Source organism: Hemicordylus capensis, chromosome 1 (assembly GCF_027244095.1).
Source record: "Hemicordylus capensis ecotype Gifberg chromosome 1, rHemCap1.1.pri, whole genome shotgun sequence".
Taxonomy (NCBI): Eukaryota; Metazoa; Chordata; class Lepidosauria; order Squamata; family Cordylidae; genus Hemicordylus; species Hemicordylus capensis.
In genome coordinates, this window is record NC_069657.1 from 384370453 (window position 1) to 384398143 (window position 27691).

Here is a 27691-nt window from a genome sequence, read left to right on the forward strand (position 1 = left end):
AGGATATCTGCGAGGAAGGAGGCTTCAACTTACCTTCCTCACAGACAATCGGCACTTAGTTCCTGGGTGGGTGGATCAGCTGCCCAGATGAGAAGCAGGTTTCCTGCGGGCTCGCCCGGCCGCTCCAGAGGTCAGGGTGCCAGGATGCGCTGCTGCACACCACCCCCCAAGCCCCAATAATGCACCACATGAGTGTGCAGTGCATTACTGGGATCCCCCTCCCCCCACCCGAGTGTGCCAGCTGTGACTGCAAGCAGCTACGGCTCAAAAAAATGAAGTTAAAAAATGAAGTTAAGGGAGCACTCATTCCCTTAACCTCAATTTTAGCAGGAGGCTTCGTAGGCGGGTTTGCTGCTGTGTAGCCACCAGGATCGGGTGTGATCCCAGTGGTTCACACGAGCGTGCAAAACCAAGCTGGGCTCCCTTAGCCCAGTTTTGCATAGTCGTATGAATAGCCTCAATGGGCCGGGTCTCACAATCCATGAGACCTGGTTTAGTGAGCTGAGCGGGGAGAGCAGGCTAATCCTGCTCTCCCCACTCACAATCGGGCAGGGAGCCTTGGGCGGCTGGATTGGCTGCCCACACAACTGCCAGCTCCATGACAGAGCCGGCAGGCGCTGGGGAGCACGGGGGCCACACAGCCCCCAGAAACCCAGGATACCCTGCGGAAGCACGCAGGGCATACTGGTGAGAACCCCGGAGCCAGGAGGTGGCTTTTTGCCTCCCCTCCAGGGGTCTACTCACAAGTAGCTGCACTGTGGAGCTGCACAGCGGTTACTCACGACCAGAGAGCCAGGTTTTGTGGAGCACTCGCTCCACAAACCCGGGCTAAGGGCGGAGTACTTGAGCGGGCTAACTGCTCGAGAACCACCGGGCTTGCAGCCAAGCCTGGTGGTTCTCACAATCGGAAAAAATCAGGCTAGGCTTTCCTAGCCTGAATTTTCCCGATCGTCAGAATAGCCCCAATGTCTGCCCATGCTAGCATCATATTGTTTTAAGTTTGTATATTTATTTGACACATTTCCAAACCACCCCATATGCAAATTTCTAGGCAGTTCACAATCTAATATTGAGTATATTGTATGTATAGAAATGCCAACTTTCCCCCTCTAAACAGCATGTGTAATCCTCCTCATGTGTAATCCAAATGACATTGTTAAAACTACCTCTGTGAGTAAAACTCAGGAGAAGATCCCAAGTTTGTAAAGTTCAACAGCATGTAAACCCTTTGGATATTGACACAATATGAATGTCAGTTTTAATTGAAGTGTTTTATTGAGAAAGACACTCAAGGATATCTTTTATTGCCTATTAATATATACTTTCAGTAGACTGATATATTTAGCTTGTGTGTGCATTGATGGTTGAATAAAACATACTGTTGCATCTTAATGCTATCATAATTACTGAGTAAATACATACAAAGAAGTCCAGTGTAGAATTAGGGAATAATAATAAAAATTCAGGGTTTTTTAAATTTCATGGCAAATTATTTTTGATGTATGAATGGGCATATGGTAAGGCTCCAAACTAGAGGCGCAGATGCTCTGCACCTGGCCCAGCTAGTACAACATATAGTATGTAAGCATGAAACATAAACTGTTCTTAATAATATTCACCTAAAATGTCTATAGCTGTGAAGATAAGTTGCATAAAGCTCATATATATAGATATAGGACTATAAAAGCATAACAGAGGAAACTATTGAGAGAGAGAAACTCTATACAGGTATAACCACCACAAGAAAGACCATTTCCCCACAATTTAATTCCAGCAGGAAAGGGGCCCATCGCAATTAATCCCCAAGTGTTCATTACTCATGGGAGCATCTCCAGTGTAAAACAAAGTGTAAAACACCTTTAAAAGGTGTTTATGCATATGCATGTCATAAGATGTTCATAACATGCCTCTTTACATGTTCACAACATGCCTGCATAATAGGCAGGGCTCAGTCTGAAACTGTTTTGCCTAAATGGAGCAATTTGGATTAGATTCAGATTGGACTAAAATAAGGACATTTTAAAACTGGGCCCATTCCAAATTCCAGATCTTGTCACCCTTCCAGTTATTATATGGAACAGATCAAGGTGTAGAACCCTTCCCCAACCTCTTTGCAAGCCTCCCTTTATCACTAGTGGGCCTAGCAAGGCCTGATGGTCTCATTCCCAACTCCCCATTCCCCCTACTGCCCTTGGTGTGGTCAGTGCATGGATGGGAAACCCACATACAAATCTTTGGGGATGGGGCCATAGCTCAGTGGTAGAGCATCTTCTTTGCATGCAGGTCCCAGGTTCAATTGTTGGCATCTTCTGCGAGGGTTGGGAAAGACTCTTGCCTGAAAACCTTGGAGAAGCCCCTGCCAGTCAGGGTAGACAATACTGAGGTACATGGACGAGTAGTCTGACTTGGTATAAGGCAGCTTTCTATGTTCCTATGTTTCCCTTTCCCCCAAACATTGGTGGTAGCAGTTGTTACAAACCAGGCCCGATTGGTATACCAAATATGCTCATTAGCTAGTATACAAAATTAGGTCTGGCTTCAAGTTCTTTTATATTGGTGACCACGTTTGATCTGGACGCAATGAAGAAAGGAGATCAAACTACTCAAAAGGATTCAATGGGCTTTATTGAGTATAAAGACTAACAACATAATCTAGCAAAGCAGAAAGCAGAACCCTCTATCAATATTAGCAACAGTATTTAAACAAAGCATCCTAACCAGTACCAATATTCACCCGTGTGCCTAACTAACATATGTGTGTGCATTAAATCTTCCTAAAGGCTAATACATTTCAGATACAGGCAGAAAAGATGGGGGAGGGAGAGGCTGAGGACTGGCATGGTTTTGAGGAGATTAGTAGAGGAAAAGAAGGGGGGAAGGAGAAGGGAGCAGGGAAAGGATGGAGGGAATTCCAAGGCTTGTAATGGAGCAGCATATTTACCAGGAACAGAGGCTTGAAAGCAGAGGATCACTTCAGTTGAAGGAGTGAGGCGCTTGGCGGAGACAGGAGTTGTTGCAGTGCTCAGATCACACAGCTTGGGCAGCAAAACTCAGGCATTGCTGTAGTTTCTGTTCATGAACAGAGTTCCTGCTTTGCCCCGCGGCTTAGCAGCCAACCCTGGGATCCTGTGAGCAGCCTTTTGCTGTAGGCAAAAGATTGCTGAACTCTCTGTCTAAAGCCTCATTCTTTATAGTGTTTTTCTCTTTGATCCTTGAATAGAATCTATTCAAAATCTCCTCTTTTCCTGGGTGTCCAAAAAGGTGACAACTTGCTGCTACCTTCTGAACAAAGTCTTAATTTATTCAGGATATTGGCCAGATTCAGAGAGATCTCTGAATCTCATCTTCTGTAAACTGCACGCTCAGGAAGGGAGGGGTGGGGAGCATTGCCCAAGGCAAATCTGCACTTGAGAGCCACAATGGCATCTTCCCAAAAGGTGTTAAAAGGTCAGCAGTTAGTAAAGGGGATTCAGGATATTCTGTGTGAGACAGCTTGTGTACCTCTACCCAGTGTTTAATTGAAAACAAGAGAATATTTAAAGTATACGTGAAAAGGTGTGTGTGAGATTTGTAGCATTGGCGAGGTGAGGATTAAAATCTACAGACGGATCTCTGTATGCATTTGGCTATGTTGAACTTCCATGGAGAACAATTCAAATCACTTGACAAGGATTTAACACTAACAGGAAGGGGGGGGGGAATCAGCCCCCTGGCTCCTTCCACAGACACTTGGTAGTCAGTGGTATTAGCATATGGATTACAGCATTCAGCATTCAGACCTGGCTTCATTGTGTTTCCTTGCATATCCATTTTAACAACACAATGCTGGAACACCTCCTGCTCCAGAGCAGGGGGAGCAACATCCTAGTTCATCTTGAGTTCAGGTATCACTTCTTAATATACTGAAATCAGACACAGGCCTATATTTCACCATACTTCTGAGTTGGTACCTCTGGTTCTGATATGTTATAGACCATTCATAACACAATCAGTGTTCCCTCTAACAGGGATTCCCAGATGTTGTTGACTACAACTTCCAGAATCCCCAGCCAAAGGCCATTGCAGCTGGGGATGCTTGGAGGTGTAGTCAGCAACATCTGAAAATCCCTGTCAGAGGGGACACTGGTGGCAATGACAAAAAAAGTTGCTACTGTAGCCTTTATTAGGATCTTGAATCCTAAGACACCAGGATTCTGGGAACGGTAATTTCTCAGGGAGCGTGGCATGCATGATGCTGCTGAGCATGCTTGCAGAAGCTTCCTGAGTTCCAGTCTTTTTTTGGAATTGTAGGCAGGTGGACCTCATTAGCCACAGGAGTTCCATTCCTGCATATATTATCCCCTGGTAACTGGGCAAAGAGGCACCTTTTACCGTGATGATTCTCTTTATTTAGCAGGGGGAGAGTAACTGGCCCTATCCACCCCCAGCACAGTACCTCCAGCGACTGTTGTTGGTGTCTATCTTGTGGGGGTTTTTTAGAAGGTGAGCCCTTTGGGGCAGAGGCATATCTAGGGAAAATAGCGCCTAGGGCAAGCACTAAAATTTTCCCCCCTGTCCAAACATCTGACACCCATCTTTCAGATAACTTTACCATAATAGCTCAAAAATACAAGTCAAGCTCATTAATTTTTTAATATGCTGGTGTCTCATGAAATACCCAAATACTATCTGGAGGTGTACTTGGAAAACTAATGTCTAATTCTCTACTATGCATTGTAGCATCACTATTACATAAGTTTTAAAAATAAATGGAGAATTTGACTTTTCCCAGATACTCTGAAAATAATTAAAGGATATGCAGAGTAAACTGTGTCACTGCTTGGAATATATTCTAGTATTTCAGAAAGACAGTTAAAATGAGAGAAAGAGAGCAAGAAACTCCCAGTGGGCCTTAATACTAAGGATTTCACACTGATTCAAAGACAAACTCACCATTAAATAGCCATATTATTAAGACATCACATTTAACTCACTTATCACAAGAAGCAAAGTAAGAGCAAATGAATACAATCCTAGCTCATAAGCTTCAGCTCATGGCAAGCCCTGATTCTCTGTACATAGTGCCAAACTGAATATGTGTACAGTTACTTACATTATATTATATTTTTAAAATACCTGTAGCCCCTTTGGGGGCTTCCTAAAGGCTGTGGGGTGGGTCTGCAAAGGTTCCCCCTCCCCTCGCTGGCCTCTAGGGCTTTGCAGGGACCATTTGAGCATGTGCAGTGGCCATTTAGATAGATAAGATAGATAGATAGATAGATAGATAGATAGATGGGGCTGCTGAAAACAAAATGGCTGCCGTGCATGCTCAAATGGCCTCTGAGAGGCCTGGCATGGTCTAGGGCCTCACAGAGGCCAATAGAGCATGCACAGTGGCCATTTTGTTTTCAGTGGCCATTTTAAAAAAAATTAATTTTAAAAAATGGCGCCCCTTCAAGTGGCGCCCGGGGCACGTGCCCTGCTTGCCCTACCATAGATACGCCCCTGCTTTGGGGACAGGGAGCCATCTTATTTATTTATTATTTCTCTGTTTAAACTGCCCTGAGCCATTTTTGGAAGGGCGGTATAGAAATTGAATTATTATTATTATTATTATTATTACCTGTGGATAACAAAACTGCAGGTAATGAGTCATTGAGGCACTTCACACAATTAGTGTGAAGTGCCTTGAGGTGGTTTGTGGGGAGAGCAGACTTACTGTAGCTTGCTTTCCCTGCAGACAATCACCTGTGGAGCCCTGGGCAGATCGGCCACCCACACGACTACTGGCTCTGCCACGGAGCCAGTGGGGGCTGTGGGGCTAGGGGCCACTCAGCCCCCGGAAGTCCCAGTATGCCACTCTGGGGAGTCCGGGAGGCTGAGGACTCCTCCTGAGTCCGGGAGGCTGCTTGTAGCCTCCTAGCCGGGGGTCTACTCATATGTCACTGCATGCCACAGTGGCACACAAGCAGAAAAACAAGGTTAACAGAGTGCTCACTCCATTAACCTCATTTATGGAAGGGGGAATTAGGCGAGCTAGTCACCTTGGAACCACCGGGCTCACTCGTGAGTTCTGACAATAACCAGGAACCGGTTAGCCCACTTTCTGCTGATCATTAGACTACTTCATTGTGTCTATAGGAATGTGGGGGTTAGGTTCCCAAACCACCAAAAAACCACAAACCCGCCACATATAGGGGCCAAATAAAGTGCCCTACCATGCTCTGCGGGTCTCCTGGTGTCCAGCAATACCTCCCAAATGATCCCCCAAATCGTGGAATTTCCCCCAAAAGAATTTTTTTGTTGTTTGCCGAACTGAGCCACAACATGCCTCCCACAGACAAAATGGTGGTTGGAAATGACTTCTGCAGTCACTTCCGGCCCTCTAAGAACCACAGATACATGGGTTTTAAGCCTTGAATATCCACAGATAATGAAACTGGGTGTCAATTAGACACCCATGAATACACAAAACTGCGGCTATAGGATCAGTGTATAATGAGGTTCTCCTGTCCTTACAAAGGATTCAGAAGCCCTTAGAACCCGCAATAGTGTTGTGGCTAGGGCTGCAGAGCTAATGACAATTTGGGCTCGGCTTGTATTTATCCTAATGTTTGTACTCTGGTTGACTCAGTTCCACTCTCCAACTGCCCCATTAAGCTAAGTTAGTATTGTGGTTTGCCAGACTACCCTGTAGTCTCAGATGGAGAATGAAAAGTTTCCCCAAAGAGGAGGCTTATTGAGTTTGGTGGGTCTTACTTCTGAGGAACTATGCATAGGATTGGGGCGTATGTGAGAATTTTCTCCTCAGCTCCCTTGCGATCTCTGTCATTTTATGGTTCTTCTACAAGGATTAAGGAAACGCTTTTTCTTCTGTACAAAATTTAGCACAATATAAGATACAAATAGGAAGCTTTCAATATACCATATATACCATTATCTTCCAAGACTCTGAGGCTATTCACATCATGGGGTGAAATTGGGCTACAGAGGCTAGCCCGATTTCGCCCCATCGTGTGAACCACTGGGCTCGGCTGCGAGCCTGGTGGTTCCTAGGCGGGTAACCTTACTAAGTACCCCTGCCCTAAAAACACCGAGTGCGCCATAAACCTGGTTTGAAAGATTGTGAGTAGCCGCGGCACTGCTCCACTTACTCACAAGTAGACCCCCTGGAGCTTCCAGGGGCCATGAGGCCCCTGAGCTCCCCAGCCCCCACCGGCTCCATCACGGAGCCGACAATCATGTGGGTGGACGATCTGGCCACCCAGAGCTCCCTCCCTGCTCGTGTGTGGGGAGAGTGGGCTTAAACCGCCCTCCCCGCACACTCTCCAAAACTGGGTCTCACTGATCATGAGACCCAGCTCTCTCTGTTGCCGACTTAAAAATCTTCAACAAAATACAGTCTAAGGGAGACTCCAATCAGAAATTGCTGAACTAGAATTCAGTTGCATTCTATTAATTTAGGACCTCTGAGAAGTATAAAGCCCAAGATCCATCACCAAGTGCCCAATGTAAAAGAATGGTTTGGGGGCGGACAGGCATACACTTAGAAGAAATAAGGAGCAGGATGCCTCTGAGCACATGCATGGCCCAGAAATTTGTTTTCAATCTCAGAACTGAGCTCACAGCCCTTTGATATATATTTTATTTACTTTATTTATTTATTCAGTGTATATACTGCTCTTCCTAAAGTGGCTGAGGGTGGTTTACATTAAAATCAAAAACTCATCATAAAACGATTAAAAAAACATTTGTACCAGATTAAAATTAAAACTAGATATCATTAAAAGCCAGGCTAAAAGGATGGGTCTTTAAGGCTCTCCTGAAGGCCTCCAAGCAAGACAGTCCTCTCATATCCATGGTTTGTGTGTTCCACCTAGGGGTGACAACTAGGGGTGTGCATGGAACCGTCTGGCCCGGTTTGGTCCGGCCCCACATAGAACCCCCCCCCCCGGTCTGGTCCTGGTCCGCAAATTTTCTTTATTTTTTTAAAATTAAAGTCTATTTTAAACACTTTTAGCCCCTTCGGGCTTGCTGAAGCTGCAGGCGGGGGGGAGTCTGCACGAGTTCCCTCTCCCCCTGCCAGCCTTCCTTATCACTGCTGTGGCCCACCGTGGCCGGATAATTGATCATTTTGGCCATTTTGGGCCTCCATATGAGCGTGCGCCGCTGCACTCATACAGAGGCCCAAAAGGGCCAAAAATGACCAATTACCCGGCCGCGGCGGTGATAAGGAAGGCCGGCGGGGGGAGAGGGAACCCAAACGGACACCCCCGGTGGCTTCAGCAAGCCCCAAAAAGGGGCTAAAGGTATTTAAAATAGACTTTAATTTTTAAAAAATTCGCGGACCGGCCGGACAGCCCCCCTGGACGGAACCAGGGGGGTGGTTCGGTTCGACCCTGAACCCCCGGACTGGACTGCCAGACATCTGCACATCCCTAGCGACAACTGAGAAAGTCTGATCCCAGGTTGCCACCGATGGTTTTCCTCCAAGCTTTCTTTATCTCAGCATCCAAACTTAGGGGTGAAGAAGTTTTTCTTGTTGGCAAGTCAGTATTGCAAATCACCCAGAGGTCTCCCATCCTGATCTACATGCCCCAGCTCTAAATACCTGACTCTCTATACCTGTCCAATTCCATTGCCAGTTGATGCAAAGGTTGGATAGAATTTCCCAAAACCTGTTTCAAAGGTTGGATAGAGGTTCCCAAAATGCATAGGTTGTACATACGCCTCTCTCTTTCTTCATATCCCATCTCTACATTTACCATCTGGCTTCAGCTTATTCACCTCCTTTCTAACTTCAAGGAGACTACAGTACATACTGATAGATCCTGCACTTGCTGATATCCATTCCTTGTTACCTTTGCCTCCCTCTTCTCTTTCCTTCCTCTTTGCCATCAAAGCAATTCTGAAACTCTGCCCCTCCATCAGTGTCTCTGTCCAGCCAGGAAGTGGAGCTGACAGGTTTCCATTCTTCTCTGCATCTTCATCCCCAAAGAGCCAGAATAAGCCCCACCACAACTCCTACCAACGATCATTCTGGTGGAAAAAAAATATGTATTCCTCTGCTTGCCTTATCTGGGCTACAGACCCTGATCCCAAACAACTCACTGAATCACCCAGACCTCTCATGATGGGTGATAAAGATATTATGATTTTTATTTTTTTTGTTTTATATCTCAGTCTCTACAGACACCACGTTTCAGCCCTAATGAAGTCTGTACTTGCCTGTTTTCTCTTGCCTGTTTTCTCTCTATTGTTTTTAATGGTGATTAGCTGCCAAGCGTCTCCCTTTTATTATATTTTACCCTGGATCTCATTATTGGCTGCCTCCCCAAAAGTCATTGTCCGGAAGGACAGAAGAGAGAGACTAGTTAGTGTCGTACAGCCAGCAACTGAATCAGACCATTCCACGCCCTGCAAAGTGGCGCGCCCCGCAACTCGGGCTGAACTGGGCAGCGCTGGCGGGCGCCCCTAGAATAAAGCCTAGCTAGGAAATCCACTGGATGGGCGTGAGCGGCTCGAGTGAGGTCAGCGGCGAGTAGGCCAATGAGCGGTGCGCTGGGGAGCTGCTTGCTCTTGGCGTGTAGTTGGAGGGGGCGGGGGAGCCCGAGGTGGATGCTGCTCGAGCGGCGGCTCGGACATTCCGGCACTAGGCAGAGAGCGAAGGCGGGAGCCGTCGTACTGCCGCTCGTGCTGTCTGGAGACGTGACTGGGAGAGAGGCTGGTGGGAGGAGAGGCGAGGGGTGGGAGCGCAGCCCCCTGCTCGCTCTCACTCGCGCTGGAGAAAGAGGCAAAAGGAGGAGGGTGCAAGGGGCAGTGACCGAGACAGAGCAGTTGTCTCCTCGGCCGGCACACAGGTGCTGCAGGCAGGAACCCGTTGGAGTCGCTCGCTCGGGAGGAGGAAGACCCCCTGCTCCGGGTGCTCGCTCTCTTGGGGGCGGGGGAATGGAGTGGCAACCTTGACTCTCTGCCGACTCTGGGGAACGCCGCTCTGTCGGCGGGTTTGCTGCCTGCCTCGTGGCGCGTCCCGGCTCAGCCAGCCAGGTAAGAATTTCCTTGGGAGTCTTTCGTGCTAGGGGGAGCCCCTTCAGGAGCCCCTTCGCGCGCCCTGCCTCGCGCCTGCCTGACTTCGCGCTCCGTTTTGGCTGCCAGTGCCAAACTTTCTGGCAGGAGTCACTTGGGGCGAGCGAGAGACCACTGGTGCCGGAGGAGGAGGAGGCGGCGGCGGCGGCGACGGCGGTCAAAGCTGAGGCGAGAGAGAGAGGTTGCAAAGGGAGTCCCCACTTGGGAGCCCCAGAGCGGAGCCCAGCGAGTCCTGCACACAGCTGGGATGCCCTGTCAGGAGAGACTGTCTTTAGGGGAAGGGTCGCGGTGCCGAATGGGCTGGGAGGAAAGTTGCCTGCCCCGCCTAAGCACCCCAAATGCCCGCTCTCCACCCACCGACCTTATCGCTCCCTTGCACTTGAACCCACTGCGAGATCCTTCTTCGGGGAGGAGAGGCGTCCAACAGAAGCCGCTGCGCGCGTCTGTTAAACACTCCGGCATATTTCGCTGGATTAGGAGTGGTGGGGTTCTCAAGAAGAGGCAAGCGCAGGCAAACCGACCATTTGTATTGAAAACGCACTTCGCTCTCTCGACTTCTTGGCGTAATGCTTTGCGGGTGGGGTTTCAAGGTTATCCACGCACTCCTGCTTAGACGGATGCCAAGACTGTATAGGGGTTTGCTCCAGAGAGTCTGCCTTAGAATTAATTAGTCTCTCTAGATTGTAGCCTTGTCTCCTTCCAGGAGCTATGGGGTTGCAAAGGAGAGCACATCCAGGGTGCCCGCATATTTCGGAAGATATAACATTAGTTTAATTCCTTGTATATATTTGCCCTACTATGCATCTCTCTAGCATCCTATACACAACACTTCTACCGTCTCTGTTAAATAAACCAGAATGACTACCATCTTCTGCTTTTGTACTGAAAATCACACAGCAATTATATTCCCCCACTTATCCCTTAAGCATTGGGCAAGTGGGGAGAAATTAGTCCCTACAGAGAAATTAGTCCTTACACTTCCCTCACCCAAGCCAGTTGTGCTGGGGGCATTAGTTGTCCGTTAATGCCATTGGAAGTAGCCATTGGAAGCACCTTGCAAGTAGCAAACTCTCTCCTTCAAAGTCATTTGGTGTGATCTTAATGCAGCTGGATAATCTGTGTGGCAGGTCTGTATAAACAAAGGTGTTTTACCTGAATTGTTCACTCCATGTTGCTTTCTGTGCCATCCATAATGCTTACTGAAACATATGGGGAATGGTTCTCTATTTACTGGTCAATGTAAATTATCAATGTGAGTCAGCATGGATTTGTTTGTGAAGTTTAAATGAAGTATGTACTCTTCCAAATTTTGTACTATGTACATTGTAAATTTAAATGGTGAGCTGATTAGAGACTGAGCTCCAGCTAGGAAAGTCACCTGTTCAGACCTTTCCTATGGTAAGAATTCACTAGGTGGTGTTAGGCAGGCTACTGCTTCCCATATGGTAATAACACCACTTACTACCTTACAGGGTTCTTGTGAGGATTTCAACAAGATAGTGTGTGTGAAGTAATTTGAACAAATGCGAAGTATATACTGAAGTATTTAGCTTTTATATTGAAATACATATGAATATGTTTGTTCAAAGTATTAATACTTAGTTTTAAATGGTACTCTTGCATGTTCAAAGTACTTCACACACAGGATCTTGTAATACTTAGAACAGCTTTGTAAGGTTGTCATTGTTACTACTCCTATTGAAATGCAAGCTGTGTCTGTGGTGACTGTGACAGCTAGCAGATATGTGTCTTTCTGTGCCACGCACCTTTCCAAACTCATATTTCTTGTGTCCTCACCTTTGCATAATCGCTTGCCCAGTATAATTTAATCCAAAAGTTTCCTCCCGGTTAATACTTTCCTCTCTCGTTCCATGCAGATTTGTAGCCAAAATTCCTCAGTGGGCTTAGTAGGTTATGCAAATTGAGCTGCTATGCTGCAAGTATCTTAATTCAAGATTCCAAATAACTTACTTTTAAAACATCTGTTCTTGCATTTAGTACTGAGCATGTAAATGCACAGCAAGAAAAATAGTTTATGATTACAGGGGTATACATCTTGTCATATTACTCTCGCAGATTCACTTATTGTGAGCAGGAATTACTTTGATCTCATTTTTAAATGGCTTTCCCACCATAAAAAGACATCTGAACTAGTGAAGGATAAAGAAATCTGAGAAATGGCACTTTGCGAAAATTATATAGTGTGATCTTTTTTGAAATAGATAAAATGCAATAAATAAAAACAAGCCATGGATGCTTTGCTGGTTTTTACATATCACTGTGAAGCGCCACTTTGGGTCTTGAGCAATGATCAGCATGAGACATCAAAGTGACTGAATAATGTGCTGCAGTTTGATTTTTGTTTGCATCTGGATATATAATCAGACACAGTGTTTAGTTTGCTTGGAATGGTTTGGAATAGTACTGGATCATGCGATTCTATCTGTAGTTATGGCTAGCTCTCTGACTTAAAATGGCATAAGTGCTTGCTTATACAAGCTACATGTGGTAACCCTGTCTAGTGTCAGTGAAGCTTCTGAATATTCATATGGCTTTTCTACTTTTAATATATTTTCTCCCTTTTTAAAGTGCATGAGGATAAGAACAGTTATAAATGGGGGGGGGAGGGTTGTTGCCTTGAAGGTTTGAATTGTATGTTCCTATAGCTGTGTTTTTAATTCGGGCAAACGGACTTATTTTTCCTTGCCTTTCATTTACATATCATTGCTAAGATAATCCGGTTAAAGGATCCTTTTTGTTTACTGGTTTGTAATAATGAACCAATAACGTAATTGAAGTAAGCTCTCATTTCAAATACTTGTTTTGTCTAGTTGAAGCTTTACATCTATGTCAGTTGCCCAAACTATTAGCACTTGGAGATATTTAAAAGTTGTTTAGTAGTGGTGCTCTCTGTAAGTAAGTAAGCAAGCAAACAAAAAACACAGTTTTGTATTTTATCACACTTGAGATATATGGATGCTTTTAGGAGATTGTGGTACTGTCAGTCATTCTGGTGGTTTTTTCCTTCATATCTTTGACTTTACATAGGAACTGTGTGGAAGAAGCAGAATGTATGATGACCAATAGCATTCAGAATCTTATTCTCTTGTTCTACATTGACTTGCTACTCCAGTCCAATTCTAATATTTATGACCGAATCAGGTCAGGAAAGATGTGCCTTGTTAGAACTTCAGAGGATGTGTAATTGGAATCCCAAATATTGGAGGACTAAACAGGTTGTTCTGAAAAATGGTTTTGTTGAACGTCTTAGTTACATTTATAATACTCTTGTTACAAAACCAATGGTAGCGTTAATACTAAACACGTCAAGTTTCCCTTTACCTTGTTTCCCCCCTTGCAAGTGAATGAATGTAGAAGTCTGCTATTTTGTATGCTATTAGCAATGCATGAACAAAATCACGTTTTGGTATGAATCCTAAAATATTTATGTTAGAAGTCCTAATTGTGTAAAAAGCTGATTAAATACAAATCAGTGCTTATATGTAAATTAATATTTCTGCAACACATTGCATTGTTTGGTGAGGAATTACTAGTGGGATGGGTCTATGCTATGAAGCCTTACATAATAGCATTTTTTTATTTTTCCCCAGAAGTATCATTCCATTTAGCATATTGGCCATATAGCTGACGGGGAGATTTCCCCAGTTTGGTATGTGTCATCTCTCTTTCTTCTCACCTCCTCCACCAATGCATTGATGAAACTCATGAAAATGGATCCAAAGCAGCATGTTGAGAACAATTTGAGTTGAAGCTACTTACATAAGTGCTATTCATGGATTTGGGGAGCAGAGAAGAGGAGTACATTGTGAAAACTGGCTGGCAAGCAGTCTGCTTCTTCCAATGTGGTTGATGTAAACAAGGCTGCTGTTATGCTGCCTTCCTAGTCTGCTGTAGCACTGAAAAACAATAACACACATAGTCTAGTTTGCACTGTAATATTACATAGTTGGCTTGAATTTTATGCACATTTGCAAGAGACCGTGGAACTTAGTTCTAAATCAGCTTGCCTAACATTGTGTTGTATGGAAATAATCCCAAAGCTCTCTACGCCAGTGCATCATAATTTGAAGGGTTCTTTCTCAGTACTACAAATTATTGCCCAGAATGACATGCATGCTCATGTCATGTCCACACTGGGTATCACGTAGGTACAGTACTTTACAGATGATAATTCACTGAGCCAAATTGCAGAAGGTAGGAGTAGTAAGATATATTTCACTATATTCAAGAGAATGTGAGCATAACATAATAGAAACTACTATTTTGACTTCCAGTTACACACTGAACACCCTCTTGTATACCTTTTATGAAAACATGGGATACTAAGAGATAGAGAATGAGATTATTGTTACCAGAGCAATACTTGATCAAACATACTCTAATGTTTGAGATTCATTAATAATAATAATAATAACACTAATAGTACTGTAAGTTGCGGTGCAGGCATTTCTGTATGAGACTCCTAAAGCATTTGATTCCTGGTCTGCTAAATCCTTGTTAATGTTGTTCAATAAATATTGTCACCCAACTATATTGTCTCTGTTTTGCAAGAGAGAATAGAAATGAGCCATCAAACAGATGCATGTGATCAGTTCTGTTTTTGCTTTGCACTTGATGAACTACTTCTGAGTATTACAGTACTTTCAAATTTTGGCTCACCAGCACTCCACCCATATTTAGGACGTTTGCTACCATGCACTGACTCATGTTGTGGAAGGTAGATAAATTTTCTTGACTTTACTATGCTTTACTGCATAGCACACAGAGTTGACTTTTCTACGTTAAATGTGTGGAACTTCTGTGAGACTTTTCACTAGTCTTGGGGTCAGATCAGTGTTCCCTCTAACAGAGATTCCCAGATGATGTTGACTGCAACTCCCAGCATCCCCAGCTGCAATGGCCTTTGGCTGGGGATTATGGGGGTTGTAGTCAACAACATCTGGGAATCCCTGTTAGAGGGAACATCAGATCAGATGTAACATCATAAGTGTCACTTGTGCTTGTATTTTTTATTAAAATAGTTATCACAGAAGTCACAATCAATAGTTATCACAGGAGTGTCTGTCAACACAAGGAGGGGGCATCTAACTCTTTCCCTTCATTCCTCAGTCCCAATGAAAATTCCTCCAAAGCTGATAAGTTCTGGGAGGGAAGCTTTCAGTGGCACAAATGAGCAATCATTCCAAATAAGGATTGTGAACCATGGTTTGATCCTGATTTGCAAGCCTCATTTGAGGGGATGTCTTAAATCACAGCTGTCTTAGACATCACAGCAAACAATGGTTTGATTCAAAGAGTAAGCACAGGATTAAGCCCAACATATGAGAGGAAGAGAAAAATGGGGAGAGGATGGAGTGCACACACTTGTGCACAGTGGTTGTTTACAATGGAGGATCCTCTGAATAGGAGAGCTGGTCGTGTGGTAGCAAACATGACTTGTTCCCATAGCTAAGCAGGGTCTGCCCTGGTTGCATCTGAATGGGAGACTTGATGTGTGAGCACTGCAAGATATTCCCTTCAGGGGATGGAACCGCTCTGGGAAGAGCAGAAGGTTTCAAGTTCCCTCCCTGGCTTCTCCAAGATAGGGCTGAGAGAGATTCCCACCTGCAACCTTGGAGAAGCCGCTGCCAGTCTGTGAAGACAATACTGAGCTAGATAGACCAATGGTCTGACTTAGTATATGGCAGTTTCCTATGTTCCTATGTGATGTGCTGTGTACATCACATGTTGTATGCATTCTGAAATGCTGCCTGTGTGTATTACGGGGTAGCAAGGCAGTCTCGATCTGTGATTACTTATGATCACCAGCATGCCCAGAAGGATGGGAATGCATGGCAGAAACTGGATATTGCAATATTTACATAAAAGGGCATTAACTAGGTCAGGCAAAGTACCAAACTTGTCACAAATATGCTGCTGAAACTGACAATTTACATATTTTAAGGGTGGGGTTAGATAGCCACTGCATTCTTTATGAATGAAATTACCTCAGATCCTGGATTCCTCGCTGATTTGAAACAATTATTCTTGTCAAGGGAAAGATGCATAAACGGTTGCTGTGGCAAAAGTGTGTAAAGAGGCACACTATCCAGCAGGTTCCTTCATTGGTTAAAGTGAAGCTGGTGGTGTCTTGGGATAGAGCTTTTTCCATAGCTGTACCCAGGATGATGATGATGATTGATGATTTTTACATTTATATTCCGCTTTTTCTCTTAGGAGCCCAGAGCGGTGTACTACATACTTGAGTTTCTCAAGTATGTGGAGGATGTGGAGCTCCATCCCATGTGAGGCCTGTGGTGGAGTGGTTAGAGTGTTGGACTAAGACCGGGGAAACCCAAGTTTAAATCCCCATTCAGCCATGACATCCACTGGATGACTCTGGGCCAGTCACTTCTCTCAGCCTAACCTACCTCACAGGGTTGTTGTGAGGAGAAACATAACCATGTACACCACTCTGGGCTCCTTGGAGGAAGAGTGGGATATAAATGTAATAAATAAATTTAAAAATAATCTTTGGAAGATTGTGAAAATAAGTGACTGCTTCATGGTCATTGTATATCAAGGCTCCCACAATCTCTATTCCAGTTAGATCTTGTTTGGATTTGCTTTGCAGACAGAAGTGTATATGTAGAGCAAAGGAATGCCCAAAGGAGTTATGTAGGGGATTATTGAAGGTAGTTTTTGTTTGTTTGTTTTGAGTATGTATGGACTTAATTTTTATAGTGATGTGGTGCATCCTGAGATGTTGCGATACAAACATGAAAATTGCTTTGCTAGATCTAATCTATATACCTCTTTAAAGTGGTGACCAGTGTTCTCTCTAATTTGTTTAATCTCTGTGCAGAATGAGTTTTGTTCTGGGTGGCAGTATCGAGGCACTGTGTGCGCACGTGCATTCAGAATGAGGCCTTCCTGATTCAACCTGAGCAGGATCTAAAATGAACTGAGGGAACATCCAAAAACTTGTGAGCGTGCATACATGCACACGCAATAGAGGGAACAGTGGTGGTGTCTAATATTTGGTAGGGGATAACAAGTGTCCCTGTTCAACCCAGCATAGCATCCCTCTCAGTGTATGTTGTTTGTTTCCCTTGTTTTTGTTTTGTGTGGGTTACTTTTAAAATTACTTTTAAAATTGTCCCTTTGGAACAGGGAACCATTTTCCCATTCATTTTGCTAGATAAAACTGCTATGTGAACTTTTTGTTGAAAAGTAGTTTATAACTATATTCTAAATAATATTTATTCTAGTGCAGTGACTCTCGTTATAACTAGTGACCCTTGGGAAGCTCATAAGCAGAACATGGTGAAGATACCCCTCCCCTCTTTATTCACAGGATTTGAGCACTGGTGGTTTTCTGTCTCTGGAGGTTATTTTCTTGGCTGTTAATGGCTAACAGGCATTGACAGATTGGACAAGTTCATGGAGGATACTTCTATTTTCAAGCTCAGAATGCTAGTGGTTATTACTGTCTTGTAGCAATGAATTTCAAGAGCTGCCTGTATGTTGTGTGTGGAGAAGATGCTACTTTTTGTTGGATTGGGCCTTTATTACCTGCCAGTTAATTAACTGGAAGATCCTGAATACTAGAGTGAGATAATTCCTCAGTAGGGAAAACGCCCCAATCCTTCCTGACTGCAGACAGGGCCTTTCTGTTTCTGAGAAAACCAGAGAGCCACTGCCAAGAGTCCATGAGGGCAGTAGGAGGGTGGTAGGAGCAATGGCAAAGGTGGCAAGAGCTGTGCATGGCGAGTGAAGGACTATGCCACAAAGCGGAAATCGAATATCTGTGAGTACCAAACCATTTCTGCTGGTACTCACCTAAGAACCTAGTCTTAAAAATTGCATATATGATTAACTTCCCATGTAATAAAGGATTGTTAAAGTTGAATAGCCAAGACAGCAGAAAAAGACAGTTCATAACGTTGTTAACAGTTTTCCTGAGGAATGAGGAGATGAGGAATATATCATTTGTATTATTGTTTTATATCTGCTTCCTTTGTAAACAAAATGTATCTTATGTAGGCTTAACTGAGAGCTCTATTAAGAAACAACTCCATTTTCTTCCTCTCCTCCTCCTTTCCCCCTGTCCTCCTGACTCCACCCTGCCCCCCACAGTCTCTACAGGATTCCTACTGGGACAAACGTCTAAATAACAAAACAGATTATTAGATAGGATATAAGAAGTATGTTTTTAAAGAACTCTGTGAAAGCATGCCCTTGGGGACAAGCTGAAAAGTTTAGTCATGCTTTTGGATGTGCCACATTTTCTGGTTGTTCAAAAAGCACACAGTTATGGAAATTTCAGTGGCAGCTCTAGATGCAATCAACCTTGAAATTAGGAGCTGTAGGTATGTGTTCGAGAGAACTGGAAGATTGTCAGTAATAGGAAGTTCTTTTGCCAAGGTGCCCTGGGGGTTACACCCCAACAAGATGGCCCTGTGATATGGCTTCCCCCCGAGATGTAGATGAAGCTTGATGTTGAAAGTGCCTGTCTTGTGACTTGGATGTTTTCAAATTCAAGGCTTAAATGCACCTTTTGAAGCTCCCTTGATGTTTGTACTATGTATGAAAATGGTTAATATAGGCAAGAACTTCAATTTATGCTGTAGCTTATTCTGATCTTAGATTCATGTTTCATGTCTATTTAAGGCTCCTTGGTTTTACTTTGTACGTTGTGTTTGTTTTTATTCTGCCTTGGTAAGCTTCCTGAAGGACTGTCTATAACTTCTGAAAATATGTTTATTATAATCAAGCCTCTCCACCTGTGACATAGACACCTGTTGGTTATGGACTATGACATGCTTAGTGATGAGTTACTAAATTCTTCCTAATGTTGCCTCATCTTGTGATCTCTTTGTTATTTAAGCCACTTTTTAAATTTCTTGCTCTGAGTGGCTTTATAAACCTTTCCTCCATTATGCTTTTTTGCAGTCTCATCTGGTGCTAATTTTGGGCTTTTTAAAAAAATGGTTAGCATCCACATGGCTACTCCCAAGTCTACACTTTATGTGTATGGATAATAGGATATTTCACAATTGTTACTGGATCATAACTTGCAGAGATTGTCTTCACATCTTTTCTTTCTTAATTACTCATATCTCCTCCTCCCCCCACTTCTGATAAATGAAGGAAAACTTGTTTTGGGTTTTGCTTCTCATTATGAAAGTGTGGGTGTAATATACGATTTCTGCCTGAGTGGTCAGAAGTAGTTACTACCAATCCCAGAATCATTTGCATTGACAGTTTACCATGGGTGGGTGTGCTGGAATGTGTATGGAGCTGATGTAGGATCTTCCCGCAGTCACCGTTTTAAAACATAATTACCACTACTGGGACAGTGGAAAGCCTTCTGTGACAGGAAAACATCCTGTAATGATAATATATAGTACAACTCACACAAGAACTTTTGCTTCAATAACTGTTCAGCATCATGAAAATAGATGTGAACACTTTTATAGCCTCTTCCTGAATAGTCATGTCTTTCAGTATACGTTGACCACTCCATCCACTCTTGTAGAAAACTAGAGCCATCTTAGTCACTCACACATATTAGAACCTTTTCTGTTGCTTAAGGGCCAGTTAATAGGTCAAGATATGTGTTGCCATTACCTTACAGCATAAACTAAGAATTGCTTCATGTATAAATCTGCCATATAGCAACTCTGCTAGGTTACTACCACTATCACAATGTGCTTAGCCCAGCTGCACAACTCTGAAAGCTGAGGTTACATATTCAATATTTGTTTCAGTGACAATATCAATTTGGTGTGCAGTTGCAGTGAAGAAAGCAAATAATCTTTTAGGGATTTTCACAGAAGAGTTTGAAAATAAGATGGCCTGTATTGTAGTGTCTTTTTGGAAATCTCTGGTGTGTGTCTGTATTTGGAATACTGTGTGTGGTTCTGGTTGCCCCAGCTCAAAAAGAAGGTCATAGAGTTGAAAAAGTTGCATAAAAAGGCAATAAAAGTGATTAAGGGACTGGACTACCTTCCTTACAAGGAAAGGCTAAGGTGTTTGGAGATTTTTAGTTTGTTAAAATGACTGAAGAGGGGAGACATGAACTATAAGATCATGAATGGTGTGCAGAAAGTAGACCAATATTTTCCTTCTCACAGTACTAAAACTTGGGATCATCTAATGAAATCAACTGGTAGAAAGTGAAGAACTGTAGAATGTACAATTTATGGAATCGACTGCCACAAGATGTGGTTTTTGCCAGTGACTATGATGGCTTTGAAAAGGGGTCAGACAAATTTCATGATAGAAAGCTCTTTTGCTAGCCAAGATAGCTAAGTGGAATGTCTTAACTCTAGTGTATTACACTGGCACCTTCATGCCCTGCTCTTGAGCTGCTAGAAGCCTCTGACTAGCGGCTGTTGCAAACAAAATGCTGAATGAGATGAGCCCTTGTTCAGATCCAGCAGAGCTCTTTTGTCTGAATTGGGGAAATTAGCTCTGAAAACAAATTTGCAAATGTGCAGTAACCAAGGATCACCATCTGGGCACAGATAAATAACAATGTTGGAGTTTTTCCAAGGATTCTGGTTGCTGAGAATGGCCAGGGCAGTACACCAGATAACTTACTCAAGGTGCACTCAAAGCTAGCGACTCTGTGATTCTGGATTCTGCAATTCTGTGTTCAAACTCGAGGCAGTGGTTTCAGTCCCGAAGGAAAGGGGAAGAGAAAAAAAACACTGGTTCAGGAGTTCTGGTGGAAGGATCTTCTGGAGTAGTGATCTGGCAACTAGCACCACCAAGTGCCCAATACAGTAGCATATGTCCCAGAGTGATAGCCTTCACACTGACTGGGGAAAGGCAGCATCTTTTTATACTAGTATCCTTAGCTGTATTTGAAGGACTCTCAGAGGGTACTCAGAGCCCTCCTGCCTCTCCATGCTGCAGGGGTGTGTGTATATTCACAATGCTCTCTTTCTCTCTCGCCCGCCAAATCTCTGTGGCATACCTCAGCTGAATGTTTACAATAGAAGGGGTATACTTGTTAAAGGTTGGGAGCCCCTGTCTAATGTGGTGTGTCCTGGTTTAATCCCCCAAACATGGGGAAAGTGCTAAATTCAATCCCCTGCTCAGGTGATCAGGGGTTTGGTTGAGGTGTAAATGCTGTTTCTGTTCAGCTGATGGCCAGGACAAGAGGTCTTATTGTTGCATATATTAGATATGTGCATATTTAATTGTAAGTTCCTGAATAAGACTGCATTTTCAAGTGCCTAAAGAATGTGACACTGCTCCTGGCTTCATGACATCTACATTTCTTTTGTCTGTCCAGAACTGATGCTTCTTCTGAGGCATACCTGACTCAGCCAAAGGGAAACCTTCCCTCTGTAGGCAGCTTTCCTTCTAGTCCTTTACTTGGCAGAACCATCTGGTCCAGTGCAAGATCCACTTCTCTCTGTATCACCAGATGCCTGCCTGGGCTTCAGATACCAATAGGCAAGCTTTTGGTTCTCAGCATGGACAGCAAGAAAGAGAGGAGAGGGGAAACAGACTGTCTGCCAACAATGAATCTTATGAGTTTACTGAAGTATTTAGGAAAATCAAACACACAGTAGGTAGTAGTGAATGGGACTTTGAGTTTTTTTGTAAAGTAGGGTAAATAGCTAAAATAGAAAGGATTGCTATACATACTCTCACAATGGAAGTTCTTAAAGTGGTCCTTTAAATAGAGAGCTAGTTAAGTCTTGGGACCACAAAGAGCAGAAGTCCATATGATCAACTATTTTGTGCGCTTAATGCTTACAAATTATCTGCAAGCATTGTTACACTGAAGGCTTCTTGCTACATTCCTTGAAAATATAAATATAAATATAAATAAAATAACTCCTGTTGCATCTGGATAATTTCTCTTGCGGCCCATTCTTTTGGCCTACTTCCAGTAGGCTTATGAGATCACATGGCTGTGTGTGTGTGTCCCTATCAACATAGCAATGCCTGGACCAATATGAACCAAATTGGGTACAGTTGTAGGGACACCTCAGTGGTGTAATTCATGATGATGTCATCAACCCCAATTCAAGAGAGCCAGCGTGGTGTAGTGGTTAGAGTGCTGGACTAGGACCGAGGAGACCCGAGTTCAAATCCCCATTCAACCATAAAACTAGCTGGGTGACTCTGGGCCAGTCACTTCTCTCTTAGCCCAACCTACTTCACAGGGTTGTTGTGAAAGAAACTCAAGTATGTAGTACACTGCTCTGGGCTCCTTGGAGGAAGAGCGGGATATAAATTAAAAATAAAAATAATAAAATAATAAGATGGTGGACACATGGACATTTGAAGCACAAGTGGGCTATCGTGTGGACCGCCTAACCAATCTGAAGCAAATTTGTTGCTGTTGCAGTGAGTGACACTCTGGGATGCTTCAATGTCATGGTATGTGATGTAATCCACTCCAATTCAAGATGGCAGACATGTGAACATTTGAGGCGCAATTGGGCTAACTTGTGAATCATGTATCCAATTTGAACCAAATCTGACATGTAGGGACAGATCAAGGGCATAGCTGGTAATAATGTCATCCACCCTGATTCAAAATGGCAGACATGTGAACGTTTGAGGTGCAAGTTGGGAACCAATTTGGACCAAATTTGGTACAGTTATAGGGACACCTAGATGCATAGTTTGTGATGACATCATCCACCCCAATTCTGTATGGTGGACACATGGACATTTGATGCACAAGTGAGCTAATTTGTGAACTGCCTAACTGATTTGGACCAAATTTAGTCCAGTGGTAGGGATAATGAAAGGAAAGTAGGCAGATGAGTTCTTACTTGAACAAATTGGTTTAAAAGCAGATCTACACATAAATGGCTTCTAGGACTTCAACACAAAGCTGCTCTTATTGGTGTTGATTTGTTGTAAGGACAGGATACAGTTCCTCATTAACCGTGGGATCTGCTTTTCTACTTTGTTGGATTGTTAGGCAGATCCTCAAAATAGTCGAATACTTAAATTCTCTTATGCTCACAGTTTTTCCAAACGATATTTGATGTGCTCTGATGGTAGTCTAGTGATGTAGATGAAGTTGTAGATTCACTGAGACTTCAAGCTGATATATGAGAAAACTAAACAAAAAATCTACTGATTTTACTTGACATTTGTGTTATATCACACTTGAAACAGAATGGTGAGAAAATAGATTTGATTCCTAAATTGTATGTATGTATCTATCTAATTTGTATACCACCACAAACTTTTGTCTCTGGGTGGTTAACAATGACATACAACAAGTTAAAACATACATAAAACTTAAAAACCATTAAAAAAATTTAAGAAGTCAAAACAGATTAGAACCTAAAAATTTAAAGAGCCCCAAAAGCTTGACTGAAGGGGTGGGTTTTCAAATGCTTTAAAAAAAAAAAAAATCTTTTGGATTAAAACTATTTGGTAATCAAAGCCAAATATGTCAGCTACTTCTAAACAGTCAGATGGACATGGATTGTGTGAATTGCGAAAGAAAGAAAGAAAGAAAGAAGCTTCCCTTGGTATCTGCCCTGTTTTAGTCATCTTTCTAAAAAGTCCTTGGTGGCAGTGGGCCTAACATAGCTGGATACTTGGCTCTGTAGTTCACTTTACACATTTGAGTGTGCTTCACTATTATGGACATGTGTGTTGACACCTAACAATTGCTCTCTTTGATCTCATCTCCAAGATGAGAAAACTAACTTGAGTTGGCAGTTAGTCTCAAAATGCTGCTTTGAAAAGGAAGCTCAAATGTGCCATGGCTAGAGTGTCCAGTCATCAGCTCATCATTACTGAGGCTATTCACATGGGCGTGCACCTCTGGGCTCGGGTTGCAGCCCGTGCACCACCAGGCTCGGGCTTTAATATGGGTTTAAGTAAGTGAGCGAGCCCTTAACCCCAGGGTTGGGGTTGTGCATATGTTTTGGCTGCAGGCAGCTCATGCACACAGAGCAGCTGGTGGAGGGAGGATTCCTCAATGCACCATGCTCCTGGCACAGTGCATTGAGGGATGCTCAAGTATTGGTTAGGCAATATTTCATAACATGAATGTGACTTTTAATAATCTAAACTGGCGTGTCTTAATGATAACAGATATATCTTATTAAAATCAAGTTTATAAGTTACCATAATGAGTGAAAGAACTTTCATTTCATTGACTCTACAATGACTTCTTACAAACTCTATTTTTTGTAAACATTTAAACAAATAGATCTGAATAGATTTTAATGACTAGGGGAAAAACAGGTTGGAACTTGGCTCAATCCAGGCTGTTCAGTCTACCTTGTACAATGATAAATAGCAAAACTACTCATTCCAGTTCTACATATTTGCCCTTGAAATTACTTTGTTTCAATCGATGCAGCACTGATTTCCTGTAATTATAAAGGTCATTTGGGGTAGAATTGTAGATGGGAAGAAGCAGCCTGTGCCTTCTCTCAACTTTAGTTTTGTTACTAATTTTTTCTAATTTATAATAGTTTTAGAGAATGCCACTTAGAGTTTGTGCATGTATTTTGGTCCATATTGGTCTTTTAAAAGTGGTGCATCTGCAGTATTGTGCTGGAGTACCTTATGAATCCCGTGAAATTGATTTAAGAAGAAAATGATATAAATAAGAAAGGTTAGACTTGCAGTCTAAACAAAAAGCTCTAACAATTTCTTGGCACATGGAAGTAGGTATTTGTGAGGTATCATATCTTTCCTACCTGCCAGTATCCTAAGTTTGGGACACTTAAGTGGATATGTGATTTATTTTTTTATTTTTTGTTCAAAGCAGGTCTGAATCATTGTTGCACATAGTGGTAGACATCCAGACTACAGTCTGCACTGAAAACATTTCATGCATGTCGTAGTGTAGTGGTGATTTTCACTGATTCCCCCATGCCCGCTTCCCGGAAATATATTTGAAGATCTCCCAACTTCTAAACTATTTTCAAATGTCAGCAGCACAACCTTCAGTTTAAGATGAGAGTTAGCATGCTTTCCATTTTTACTTGTGCTGTACAAAGTCTTTCTGTGCTTTTTAGAGCACAAATGAGAATTGAAAGCATCTTAACTGTCCCTTAAACTGAGGGTCTTTGAATGGTTGAATGTGTAGACTTTTAAAAAAGGAAAATCCCTTGCCTACAGTGTCCAGTCAGAAATTTAACAGTATCTCTTACTCATGTTGGCTAAATGGAGCCTCTGTATTCACAAGCAATGAGGCTATTCACACACATGTGGAAAACTGTGCTAAATGAGCCCAGCCCGGTTTTGCATGCACGTGTGAACTGACGGTATCAGGCCTGATCCCGGTGGCACCATGGTGGCAAACCCGCCTATGAAGCCACCCTTTAAGACAAGGTTAAGGGAGTGAGCGCTCTCTTAACTCCATTTTTCTGCTCGTGTGTCATTTTGGAGCTCTGGGGGGTGAGGTGGCACGGGGTGTTCCAACACCCTGACCCTCGGAACTGCCGGCAGCAGGTGGTGCTCATCTGGTTGGGCAATCTGCATGCCCAGGGATGGCAGAATGATCATCTGCAGGGAGGTTAGCACTTTCAGGCCTTCTCCCCACAAACTGGGTAGCTCTTTCTCATTGCTCATGAAAAAGGGTTCAGTATGTCTCTAATGCAGAGCATTTGTGTTCAAAGGCAGTCTGCCACCACCTTGTGTGCCCTTGCAAGAGCCCCTGAAACCTTGCTTCTGCCTCCCTTTTATGTCCATTTGCTACCTCATCCCACCTTGTATGCCTTGATAAGTCTCCTTGCTTCTGCCTCAGTGGAGGGAGAAAATAAAAGTCCATAAAATAAAAGGAAGGGAATGTCTGTTTAGTTTTGGAAGTGCCAGAATGCTCCTAAACTCTCCTTATCATGCAGCTACATTCGGAACTTGGAAGTCACTTGCCAGGACATAAGAACATAAGAACAGCCCTGCTGGATCAGGCCCAAGGCCCATCTAGTCCAGCATTCTGTTTCACACAGTGGCCCACCAGATGCTGCTGGAAGCCTACAGCAGGAGTTGAGGGCATGCCCTCTCTCCTGCTGTTACTCCCCTGGACCTGGCACCTGCCCCTCCTAAGTAGCACTGGTGGCAGTTCTCTTTGCAGCTTTTCATTCTCTGTTGTGACTACACTGCTATGGGCAACAGACCTCAGACTGACCCAACTGTGGGTCTTCAGTTTGAGTATGGCCCCAACCAGAGGCCCTTATTCCTGGGAACAAGCCTGGTTCTGGAGCCAGCGTGGTGTAGTGGTTAGAGTCCTGGACTAGGACTAGGGAGACCCAAGCAAATCTCCATTCAGCCAGGATACTTGCTGGGTGACTCTGGGCCAGTCACTTCTCTCTCAGCCTAACCTACTTCACAGGGTTGTTGTGAGGAGAAACTTAAGTATGTAGTACACCGCTCTGGGCTCCTTGGAAGAAGAGCAGGATGTAAAATGTAAATAAATAAATAGCTGTAGAAAAAAATAACCCTGTTTTTGAACGTGGCAAGGGGTTATACCTGCCTCTAATGTGAAAGTTGCTTCTGTTTTGATATGTGTTAACATTGTTTATACTGAAGTATCATTAGCGCTTGAATAAGCAAACTGTGGAAATGTAATGAACAACTGAAGTTTCATGCAACAGATTTCTCTCCCCAGCCACAAAAGAGAACTTGAAAAAATGTAGACTAGAAGGTGAACAGCTAAGTCCTGACTGGATCATATCTCTAGTACTGTACATGCTCATAGGGAACAGAAAGTGTCCTCAACTAGTTCCTTTTCATATGTTAAAGTCCATTCCTGTTATATCTCTCACATCTTTTCTTGTCAGCCTCCATTTGTTTCTCTCTCTCTTCCTTAGGAGTCCAACTATAATTTTATATATAACTTCCTTAGGAGTCCAACTCTTTCAAAAGGCAGCTTAGTCATGGCTCCCAGATAGTTTGAAGAAAGCTATAGGTGCTGCAATACAGTGGTCCCTCGACTTACAAACTACTCAACATAAGTATTTTTCGAGTTACAAACGGCAGTTTTAGATCCGGTTTTAGATGCGGTTTTTTCGACTTACAAATTTTTAGATGGGGTTTCCTTGACTTACGAATTTTACATGCGGTTTCCTTGACTTACGAATTTTACATGCGGTTTCCTTGACTTGCCTGCCTGTTTACTGCCTGTTTATTCTTGAAAAGAAATGTTCCTGTGCAGTTTGCAAGCCTTACTGGGGGTCTGGGTCTTTTTTCTAGGCTCCGGAACGCATTAATCCGTTCCCAATGCATTCCTATGGGAAACCGCTTTTCGACTTATGAACTTTTCGACTTACAAATGTGCATTCGGAACGGATTAATTTCGTAAGTAGAGGGACCACTGTATTCTGCTTCTGCCCAGGTCTGACAAAAAGTGAACATAAAGCCCAAGGCAATAAACATAAGTGTGCATATGAATATTAGTTGTAACCTGCTATTTGCCCCTGTGCTGGACAACTCTGCATCTAGTACTCTGGAAGACATAACAGCAGAAAATGCATGTCTTCCTTTATTTTGTGTAGCAGACTCTTGATTACAGGGATACTTGACTCTCCAACTGAGGGGTCAAAGAGACTGCATGCAGTATAGAATAGTGTTCATTCTGCAGTTTTTCTTTTTTATACTACATGGCAGCTATTTC

The 27691-nt window shown here is 43.2% G+C and overlaps 1 protein-coding gene across 6 annotated transcripts in view; it reads left to right on the forward strand.

Annotated features, from left to right (window-relative positions):
- Window positions 1–9586: 9586 nt before the first annotated feature.
- Window positions 9587–27691, forward strand: part of CHRM3 (cholinergic receptor muscarinic 3) — a 417691-nt gene continuing 399586 nt past the window's right edge. For 5 of the 6 annotated variants that reach the window (XR_008317318.1, XR_008317317.1, XM_053300799.1 and 2 more), the window contains exon 1: window positions 9587–10026. The gene's annotated coding sequence lies outside the window, so the exon portion shown is untranslated. Of the gene's footprint in view, window positions 10027–11062; window positions 11193–27691 lie in introns of those variants that run through there. The other variant, XM_053300694.1, reaches the window with a different exon arrangement.